The sequence below is a fragment of the Montipora capricornis genome, chromosome 9 (genome assembly GCF_036669925.1).
Source record: "Montipora capricornis isolate CH-2021 chromosome 9, ASM3666992v2, whole genome shotgun sequence".
NCBI classification, from domain to species: Eukaryota; Metazoa; Cnidaria; class Anthozoa; order Scleractinia; family Acroporidae; genus Montipora; species Montipora capricornis.
Window position 1 is genome coordinate 11,483,683 of NC_090891.1, and position 11,305 is coordinate 11,494,987.

Genomic DNA, 11,305 nt, shown 5'->3' on the forward strand with positions numbered 1-11,305 from the left:
GAAGGAAAATGCCTTCAAACTAACGTAATTTATCAAGCAACAGTCACCACCGAGACAACAACTGAAACCTACGTTGGACTAGCCACAAACTTCAAGGAACGCTACAGGAATCACAAAACATCCTTTCGACATTCAAACAGAAGAAATGAGACAGAGCTTTCCAAACATGTTTGGCACTTACAAGATGCAAGGAAGCCGTTTCAAACTGTAAATGGAAAATTCTTAAAAAATGTAGACCCTACAGCAATATTAGCAAGAAATGTAGTCTTTGTCTGAATGAAAATTTCATAATCATGTGTAAGAAAGAACTGTGTAGCCTTAACAGAAGAAACGAATTAGCAAGTTCATGCCCCCACAGAAACCGATATGTACTCCGGAACTTCAGAGTAACGTAAATTTAAAATACCGACATAGAATCCCCTTATCATGTTTTGTTACCTAGCAGCTGCTAAAATGTAACGCATTTACTATAGCAATTATTCAAATTTCCGTATTTAACTGCCAGCTTTCCAATTTCAACAGTTCAATCGTTAAAATTGCCTGATGAGTGTGGTACTTGTACCATACGAAACAGTTCTGTAGCATTAAACGATGGTTACTCGTGAAACCTAAACTTGTGTAAAGTCATAGTTATTGCTCCTCAATCGATTGAGTTGAGCGCTCTACGAAATACGTTCTACTCGAAAATGGAATATATATAATATATATAATTATATATATATATATATATATATATATATATATATATATAAGCAAATACTGAGTGAAAATAGTGGGGATTTACCGTCATTGAACAAGTTGTATCCTTCCAAAATCCAGTACATTTAGACCAGTTACTGCTCACAAGAGAAGCCTATTGGATGACGCAGCTATTCACATTCAATCCGCATGGCCTTAACAAAAGGCGGGAATTTCGCTCCAAAAATCGTATTAATTATCACAACTAATTTGACCTTTTCACCTGTTCTTGCTTTGTGAATGATTGTGACCTGTCCAGTTTCTTATGTATGCATTTGTCAATTGTTGTGCGACTTGCTTGCCGCGTTCATGGGCCCCATTGGAGTATTCTGCTTTTTTTATTTTTTTTTTTGTTTTTTTACGGCATTGTTTAAGGGCCCTGCTTTGGGACCTTGTTGTGGCTCCCATTATGATCATTCAGACATTTAGAGGCCTTCTGCGGGAAATTCGTTACGTTTGGCTTGTCGCGTAACTTTTGACACTTGCTTTTATTTTAACTATTGTAATTAAAACCTCTTTGTATTCTTTAATTAAGTTGCCTATATAAGCAGCAATAAAAGCAAGGTGACACACGCTAACACCAACCCGGTTTCACTGGCGAAACATGTCTGATTGGTCGAGGCCTTGTCATGTGACTTCAATACCTCAATTTAAACATGGCTGCCATTCAGTGTTTATTAGATCTCCGACGACAGTAAAAAGACTTTTTTTCAGGCCGTAAAACGGACGAATGTCTGACTGCATAGTGCGTTTTTATGCCAGCGAGATTCTCTTTTGAGCCAACAGTGCTACGAGGGAAATTTCTTAAAAAATTTCAAGGCCAACGCGAGTCTCGGTTGCTGTGACAGTGTTCGAGTGGAAATTCGTTTGTGGAGCTTACCAGCTAATGGACTACCATCTTGATTTCAATTCATGCGTTTATCTTTCAAAAAGTGGAACAAAAAAGATACCACTAAATTTCCAAGTGGTTTCTCTTCCAACTAAATAGTTACACGATGTTTCCGCGGGGCCCCGCATCTAACAGAAAATGTTAAGATTTTCGCTTTTTTTTTTTCAAAATTAAGTTGTTAAAATTGTCATTCAAGTGTTCCATAGAGGAAAATTTATTAAGACCGAGGGGAAAATTTAGAAATGTATTTCAGTCCTTCAAAAAAAAAATTTTAAAGTGAATTTAGCAGTAATAATAACCATGTCATAGCACCTCATATTGGGTACACTAGAAAGGAAACCTTTTAGTTGCAATTATATATTGTTATTGTTCCAAGCAAAATGCAAATTGTTTGCTTCCCTCCAAATTATAGAAATAAACACAGATTAGGTTAACTCTGAATAGCCAAAACAACAACATTCTAAGTTGAGAATTTGATTCAGAAATCCAGCTTACTAGCAGGGAGAATTTTACTGTAACAAAATATTACTTAACTGCTAATAAGGCACTTTCACCACATTGACAACAAAAATACTTAATCAGGAATTGATTTTATCTTCTAGCAATAAAACAGCAGGAGGATATAAAATTAGGTATCTTCAAAGTTTAGAAAACTTGTTGAAGGTGATTCAGTGCCACCCTCCAAAACATTTCACAAATTTCATGCTGGCCTACTAAGTACTTCCAGGACAACAAATTATTTAACCTCTCTTTGCGGAATCTGGTTGCAACACAACTGCTTCAATAATTTTAATCCCCTTGCATTAGATTTAACTTTAAAAAAAACCATAACTTTGTATAATTTTCTGTAATAATTGTTCAAAGACATTGAGCAAAAGCATACAAAGCTACATTTGAAAGGTGCATAATCCCATGTTGCAGTTTTCTGGATAAGACTTCACAGAAATAACTCCTGTTATCTTTCCATATGTAAAGAGGTCCCATTATTTATGAGTCAATTAGTCAATGAGACACACAGTCAATATTATATATTAGAGATAATTTATTGATTAAGCCTAAGCCCTTGTTTCAGTGATCAGGCCTAAGCAGGGTTAGGTTAAATTTTAGCTTTCATTTTATGGGTTAGGGTAACTGCACTAACTCATTGACTCATGACTCATTGACTCATAAATCATATGTAAAAATACAATGTATTTCAACATTAGATGCAATGAATTTTTAGCAATTGCTGTAAATAATAGCAATCATTCCTACCATTTCAAAGGATGAATAAATTAAAGTTGAATGCAGTAAGTGTCAGAAATTAAAAAAAGGGGTCCAATTTATTTAAGCTGTAATCAATTTCCATCCTTGGTTTAGTCCCTGGATAGTGTTAAACAATGGGTGTGAAGTGAACAAACTACCCAAAGGGGGATTCCCTTGCAAAAATGACAGGGGTTCTTGCTGTTCCTTTTTGGAGAAAATTTCGTGGTTTTGTACTGCTTATGATACTGAGACCAAACAGCTGGCAGAGTTGCTGCAGTCATTTAAGGCTATCAATCTGAAAAATGAATGGAACTGTAGAACAATTTGGTAAGAGAGCAAATAACTTTTACTTATGAATTATAAAATGCCAGTCATTTGTCAATTTAGAACTGGTTCCTCTAAGGGGTCAGATTTCTTTAGCCTACATCCACAAAACAAGATTCTGTTACCTTTAAGGACCCCTCCTGAGCAAACTGCATCCTCATGTTTGGATTCTCATTGATTTAATGACTTTAATGATATTATGCAAATCTGTTCTTCAATAATACTCAAATACCATAAAAGTATTTTTAACCTAACTTTTGCAAAGTTTTCTCCTTGAGCCACCAGCTTCAACTTTGATACTTTGTTCTAAAAGCCAATGCAGTTGTATAGCAATGGTGGAGGTAATTATTAAACACTTTGTTTTCGTTCAAATGAAGAAAAAGTCAAAGTAATGATGAAATTTAATTAACCCTTTCACCCCTAAACCGGCCATACTTGGTATTTTACTCTGTCTAAAGCCAGAGTATTTTGCTCTGTCTAACACCAGACGATTTTACTCGTCAATGGGGAACCCCATGGAGTCAACAGTCTTACAGTACTTCTCAATATAAAGAAAATGAATTCTGTGGACTTGAACATTCCCAAATAGAAATGCCATATATTCCAAATATGGTTGCATGAACTCTTCAAGATTTACCTGCTTCAGGAACTTCAAATCAATGAATATTTTGAATATTTTTCCTGAACTCCTGCAAACTTTGTGCACTTTTTAATGGTTTGCCCTTCAAAAAAGTAACATTCAGAAATAATGCAAATACAACTGAGGCTGTTTTGCATTATCTACAAGACAAGACAACAATATCCTTTATTCAAACACAATCAATATTAAAGCAATAACACATGCTTGTGGGGTCATGTGCTAACTATAATAAAGATACACTACAGGACATAAAAGCTTAAAACTAACTACAGTATGTGACAGACATAGGATATCTACACGTAAGAAATAAGAAAAATAAATCAATTGCTATCCAAAAGATCATATTGCAAATACACCAAAAGGTAATGGTTGATTGACAAGTTCCTTGTGCAAAATGGTAGAGCATGTTTGAAGTCCAGCAGGACCAAGATGAGAAGTTATGATAAAAACTCTAAACATATTTTTTACCAAAATTATTTTACTACCATCAAACCCAATGAGACCTCATGCATGAGACACTGTTTCTAGCTGCAGCTCCAAATCACATAATATATTAATAAATTTTGCCATCTAAGAAAAAACCAAACATGCGGGGTGTAACCAAAAAAAGTCCAAGGCAATAAAGCTTCCTTTCAGCCTTTTCAGGAACAACTATCCACTGTCAACCACACTTGACTCAAAACAGAATTTCCTTGATCCAACAACACATGACAGTCCCCTAAAACCAAAATTACATCATTAATGCTTCCGGAAAACAATAGTCTAAAAAAAAAAAAAGACTTCAAAAACAGTCACGAACCTGAATCTATAGATATCTATATACATCTGTACCTACAATTCTGTTCTTCCAAACATTATTTTAACTAACATGGATTTTGATTTTGATTTTAAACTCGAATTAATTGCAAATCCGACCATCACTTGGAAACTACTTGAACGCAAGGATCGTTGAGTTGTGACTGCTAAAAAGTATAATAACTTAGACCTTCACCAGAAAAGGGTAAATGACCTTAAAAGCAGCTATTTAAAATATTTGATACTAGCTAGGGTTACGTTCCCAATGACACAATCACATTCAAAATCAAATTCACATCTGATCGAATCATTGATCATTAATGTAGAGGTGCCGATCGTAAGGTGTAACGCAGAAAAAAATAACCTTCACGTTGGACAATATTGCCATTTCCTTGCCACCTGGTACAAGCCAATTGACACATGAACGGAAACCTTGGGAATCCTCCTTTCTGCACATTACAGTAACTTTTTGTACCCGGTGGCAACAAACTTTCCACATTAAAAATTGCGTAAAAAACTCACCTGTTTCGCAGCTCTTATCCCACGAAATAAAATTTTCCAGGAGCAAACTTTCCGAGGATGCTGGTTGGATTGAACTTTCAAACGTTTTACACAACAAGTACGTTCTCTAAGAATACATTCCACTTGAAACTGGCGTTAAAACTAGCCTTGATCGCTCTAAAAAGAACGGAAACCAACAAGCTACCGATACTCAAACCGCAGCCATTTTTCTGTTCATCTCGGGAGTGTTTTTTTCACGAGAGCCAATGATAGTCCCGGAAACGCATCACGTGTCATATCGCGCGACTCATGCGCAGACATTTTTCGCCAGTGAACAACCCGGTGTGGACACCGCGGCAAAATGAGTGCGCAGGCTTGAGCCACGCGCGAATCGTTTCCACGCGCGAGGGACTGGTATCAATTGAATTTACCATAGAAACAACAGCGCGGCAAAATGGCGGCAATTTAAATTCTCAGTGTTTGTTTTCATTTTGCGATGATAAGGACAACACTACTTTGATAAGGTTTAAATTTTGAAGAGAGCTTCCTGAAAGACTAATCTTCCGTGTGTCTTTTCAAACCAAAAAACTATGGTTCAAACCAGGAGAATTTTTACCTTGCATTCGAGCGCTAGAGCAAAAGGACGAAGTTCGTAATGTTATTAGTCGCGATGGTCTCTGCGTTGGTAAACTTCTGGGGGGAAAACTGTGCACTGAGGAGGAAAACGCGGGGTAAACATCTTTGCAAGGGCACAGTGATAATTTCTACTGCGAAGATGGCTTCTGTTGCTCCTGTTGAACGAGGAAATTGTCTGCTTGTTTCATTGGAATCATTTGAAAGAGAGAAATAAGTTCTTTTCATGCCCGCATCCCACTCATTCGGCAACTTGGATAAGTCACTTCCCTGCCCTCCATTCTCATATTTTACAACACTAGTTACTTTTCCAAGAGCAAGGCAATAAAATAAAGAAAAGAAGTCTTAATTTTAAGAGAGGATCGCAAAAAAGTTTTGAAACTAAGTATAAATTTGACTCCAATGCTACTTGATGTTTCCCTTTTACTTGGAGTTTGGTAGTGGTCCATCGTTGAAAATATTTTTCCAGTATTTTTCCTGCAGCTGGCTGGTAACTGTTATTTTTTTCTCCAGCTTTGTCGATCACCTTGTAGAGCCTTGCTGGGATGAGGGTGGGGAGACATAATAATCATGATAATGAAATAAGAAACCATTCACCTGCATGTGTTTGGAAAATACTGATTTCACTTTTGCATGCATTGCACCAGCAAAAATCCAGCCTAAATTTTGCACTGTGTATAAAGATACTCAGAGAGGAATGTAATCATACATCCAGCAAGACTAGAGGCATTCTGCTTCATATTCTAACATTTTATTATGCACAACTGATCCAGTTTCACTACCCAATGATAGACCCACAATGGCTCTATCTGGACCCACAATGACTCTATCAACAACAACAACAACAACCACAACAACTACTATGGTATGTGTTACCACAAAACACAATATACAGTAACTCAAATATTTCTATAATTTTATTGTTGTAAGTACCGTATATTCATTATTAAGACTATTACAAGTAGGAGCATTCTCAGAAGTTAATATCCAAACTAATGCTTAGCAAGAGAAAGACTAGAATAACATACAGCTGTATTAATGAAAGTAAGACAGTTTACTTGGATTAAAAAACCAAATTATATTTGCTTGTTCAAACATTGACTTAGGTGTGGAAAGTAAATAATTATCGTCCCTTTTCTAGACAATTTTGAAGAGCTGTTTGGAAACCATCTTGTTTTAATCACTGACATGCTCACATCTGTGATGTTTAATTTGCAGTAATACTGTTGTCATCATGCAGGATCTCATGCAGGAAAAAATGAGAGATGAATAACAACCCTGGCTTTTTTCATCACAAAACCAATAAAATGTTCAACGCTGAAATCCTCATCACAATCTCTGAAAACAATCTGGAATGTTGCTTGCCATGCATGGTTTGACCAGATCAGCACACACACACCAGAAAGAGTTTTAGACTTAAGCACTGGAATAAGAATAAATGACATGTTTAAGAAACAACAGGAAACTGATCAAAGTAAAACAATAATATTTAATATTATCACTTGGTCATTTTCATGCACAGATGTCATTTAAGATACTTGAAAAAAAACATGGAAATCTGTGCCCTATTTGTAAAGATCCCTTTATAAAAAAACTAAACAACTTAACTGACTCCCTAAATAAGAGGTTTTGTCTAACAATGCAGATGAAAACAGTTGCTCACATCTTGAAAGTAACGACAGTCAAAATGACAGCCAGCCAAATATCAACACTTTCCACAAGATTTCTTCAGGTCAGATGACTGGAACAATGAAATCAACAGAAATCTAGAGATCAATTAAATTGCATCATACCACAACCTGGTGTGTCCTGCAAAGCAACACAGAGCTGGAAAAGAAAGAGCATCACCATCTACCATACAAACCATTGCTGTTGCTGTGGAGAACCAGGTCACAGAAAAATCCATGGCTCTCGTATCACATGTCAGAGGTTAAAACTTCTGTTTTGTCAAAACCCTCCGCGTTTTTAGAGGAATTGCCCTTAGGCGAAAAACAGTAAACGAAAAATGTTATCAGTTTAAAATTTACAACTTTTAGGTCTTCAACGGTGTGACCGAAACACAAGCAAACAGACTGTCGAGCAAACATGGTTTGGCAAAGATAACTTCCATGGAAACGACATAAACAAATAAATATTTCATGCCTAAAATAAGCTTACCTCTTTTGACTTTCTCGTTGGAAACAACTCGGAACTACTGCTTAGTTTTTCTGTCGAGTCTATGTTGAGCGTGAGATCTTGATCATCAAAAGGTCCAATAGAACTTTTCCTTCACCGCCGAATAAACTCAAACACAAAGAGCTCAAAAGCTCGAATCAAATGAACCAAATGTGTTCGAAGCGGAGCATGCGCACTCATTTTGCCGCGGTGTCCCCGGTGTGGCCAACACATCACGCATGCGCACAACCATTTCACCCGGTCAATTAGCAGCCATGGACAGCTGTTTCGGCCTTTTGGAACACATCAGCATGGCGTAGTTAACATACCAGGCGGGTGTGTTTAGCACCCCTTTAAGTGGCAGCTTCACATGCCAAACATGTGGTAAGCTGGGTTGGGAACAGCAAAACTGTTCTCCCACGGCAAGCGTGTGGGAAGGTGGATCACATTAAGAGATCGGTGTGTCACATAAATTAAAAACAGCAATAAACAGCAATAATAACATCGCGCATGCGTGATGTGTTGGCCACACTGGGTTGGTGTTAGCGTGTGTCACCTTGCTTTTATTACTGTCCTATATAAGCCTTTACTTCCAATACACGCAGCCATTGTAAATAGTCTTTAGTTTTTAGATTTTAACTTTCATCTGAAGAAGGCTGAATAGCCGAAACGTTGTGAAACCAAGTCAGACCAGTTAGAAGTTTACCCCACTATTTTCACTCAGTATTTGCTTATTTATTCACGTGGTGGTACTGTATCCTCTGGATCCTTCTGCTGTGAGTCCATTGTTGGTGTAAACCTTTATATTCTGCCTATATATATATATATATATATATATATATATATATATATAATTAGTAGTGTAGGATGGGAACAGAAATCGATACAACAAAGGAAATGAGTGAAAATGTGTTCAGCCGGGAATCGAACCCGGGTCTCCTGGTTACCGGTCAGATGCCTTACCACTCGGCCACTGAACCAACCCCGCCATTCAGCCGAATTGGAAGGACCTTTAAATGGCAAGCTAGTTGTTGTTATTTCCCCGCTCAAACTTACACAATCATTTCATATATAGGGAGAAATTTACTGTGAATCGCTGATCAACTTGAGCATAGTGACGCGATCCTCACTGCAGAAAATGTGCGATTCTCCTCAGAGCTTGCCATTTAAAGGTCCTTCCAATTCGGCTGAATGGCGGGGTTGGTTCAGTGGCCGAGTGGTAAGGCATCTGACCGGTAACCAGGAGACCCGGGTTCGATTCCCGGCTGAACACATTTTCACTCATTTCCTTTGTTGTATCGATTTCTGTTCCCATCCTACACTACTAATTAATACTTGTCAGAAATCACTGTGAATCGCCTTCTGAAGGGAATAGGTTGGTGATCCAAAGGTAAATGAGGCAGTTAGTTGTTGTTATTTCCCCGCTCAAACTTACACAATCATTATATATATATATATATTCTTCAATATATATATATATATATATATATATTGAAGAAAAAAACATATATTGAAGAAAAAAACATATATTGAAGAAAAAAACAACAAGTAAAACTACAAGTTCATCCCTACAAGCCTGTTTCGTGTTCGCCATCTCATCAGGGGATGATGATGAGTGGGCGGCCACGAAACAGGCTTGTAGCGATGAACGTGTAGTTTTACTTGTTTTTTTTTCTTCAATATATACTCCGCTCTACTTCTATGTATTGAGCACTGTTTTGCGAAAATCAAGTTTCACACTTTATATAAAATTCTGAATTTGAAACTCTAAATTCTAGTTCTAAAAATAACTACCTAATAGATAACCCTCCCTGAATCATAAAAGAGTAAGAAGCGAGGCGAATATATTGCTAACTCTTGCAAAGGACACAGTTGTTACACGAGACATCTATTAACGAGCCTAGGTCTGCCTGTCTGATGCCTTTTTTAAAGTTACTGATTGTAGGTGCCGATCTAAGCTCCCGGTTAATTTTTGACCAAAGACGTGGTCCAAAATGCCTGAGAGAGTGTTTGCCGTATTTTGTAGTATTGAAGCCTTCCTGTCTGAAATCTGCGTTTGTGAGATTATATAGTTTGTACGACTAGTGTTGAATAGTTCAGTTACTGAGCTTGGCAACATGGCGTGCTTTATTTTGAACATGAAATTGTCTATGTCCTGAAGCCTTCGATTGTAAAGTGTTGTCATTTTTGCTCTTCTTAGGAGGTCATCGTATGATGCGGATCAGTCTTTGTAAACTGTCCGTAAGCCCCTTTCGTTAATGCACTCCAGTTTCCGCCTGTCACTAGCCTTGCAGAAGTGCCAAACGAGACTACAGTATGTGAAGTGTGGCATAATGGCTGTTTTATAGATTGTCAGTTTTGCTGTTGTGGGGATCACGTTCCTTCATCTAGATAACACGCCAATACTTCTGCTTGGTGAAAATTCGCTTAATATGATCAACTAGACCCTCCGTGAGGGTACACTGGGTTGCCTGTGGTACGTGCACCGTTCAAGACCATTTTTTTCAAGTTGTGGGGTCATTAAGAAGTCATACCAGACGAGGCCCTTTGGCTCACAGGTCCTCACACGTTCGTACGACGAAACAGACCTGTCCTTGCGTAATATGTAGCTCTAACGGTGCACGATATTGTTTTGGTATTGTCTATCATTGTAGTGCCATGGTAGAAGTCTTGTGTAAATAGTCTGAGAAGACATGTGGTTACTAGCAAAGTACTGAACCCAGAAAGATTGAAGAAAATAAATGGAAAGTGAGAAACACTGGCTTCTGGGCTGACATGTTGATAAACTTCTTTTGACCACAAGTTTAAGCGTGCCCTCTGAGCATCTGACAGCTTTGTAATACCGACGTTCACTGAAGTTAAGCCCTGTTGGGCGGGATTAGCGTTTGGATGGGAGACCAAAATAATATACCCCTCATAAAACAGGAGCATCAGACCGAAAATACTATTAACGCTAACAAAGGCGAACTCAGCAAGGTACAGATTTTGTTAGCTTTATTTATGCAAAAACAAATATTGATGCAAAAGTAAATAAATATTGATACACAGTTTCTAGAAAGAGCAGAAGGAAGTTTCCAGGACGATCGCTCGAGAATAACATATTTACGACATGAAAACAACATTTATTTTGAACCGTGAATATAGAATATAAACAGTTACGATCAGCGACAAACATTTTGGGGGATTTTTGCAACGATCGATTTTGTTATTGTACGTTTTGGCTGCACAAATAAATCGCAAAATCGAAAGTGACATCGCCGGAATTCAGCGGGCGCCGTGATGAAGTTACCGCGGCATGTTTACTCGCCAAACAGTGAAGCATCTGTGTCAAATGATGGCAAGATACCGGGTTTGTAAGTTTCTTTTTTTGTCAAGTGTTATAAAGT

The 11,305-nt window shown here is 37.6% G+C and overlaps 2 long non-coding RNA genes and 2 other non-coding genes across 4 annotated transcripts; 1 reads left to right on the plus strand and 3 right to left on the minus strand.

Annotated features, from left to right (window-relative positions):
* Positions 1–3,083: 3,083 nt before the first annotated feature.
* On the minus strand, positions 3,084–5,382 carry LOC138015692 (uncharacterized). Its single transcript, XR_011125605.1, has 3 exons — positions 5,154–5,382; positions 3,834–4,554; positions 3,084–3,167 (listed from the first exon to the last, which is right to left on the minus strand). It is a non-coding gene; the product is annotated as an uncharacterized lncRNA (long non-coding RNA).
* Positions 5,383–6,655: 1,273 nt separating this feature from the next.
* Positions 6,656–8,096, minus strand: LOC138015612 (uncharacterized). The gene is made up of 2 exons (XR_011125588.1): positions 7,429–8,096; positions 6,656–7,188 (listed from the first exon to the last, which is right to left on the minus strand). It is a non-coding gene; the product is annotated as an uncharacterized lncRNA (long non-coding RNA).
* A 731-nt stretch (positions 8,097–8,827) lies between these two features.
* Trnat-ggu (transfer RNA threonine (anticodon GGU)) lies at positions 8,828–8,899 on the minus strand. Its single transcript has one exon. It is a non-coding gene; the product is annotated as a tRNA-Thr (tRNA).
* A 222-nt stretch (positions 8,900–9,121) lies between these two features.
* Positions 9,122–9,193, plus strand: Trnat-ggu (transfer RNA threonine (anticodon GGU)). Its single transcript has one exon. It is a non-coding gene; the product is annotated as a tRNA-Thr (tRNA).
* The last annotated feature ends 2,112 nt before the right edge of the window (positions 9,194–11,305 follow it).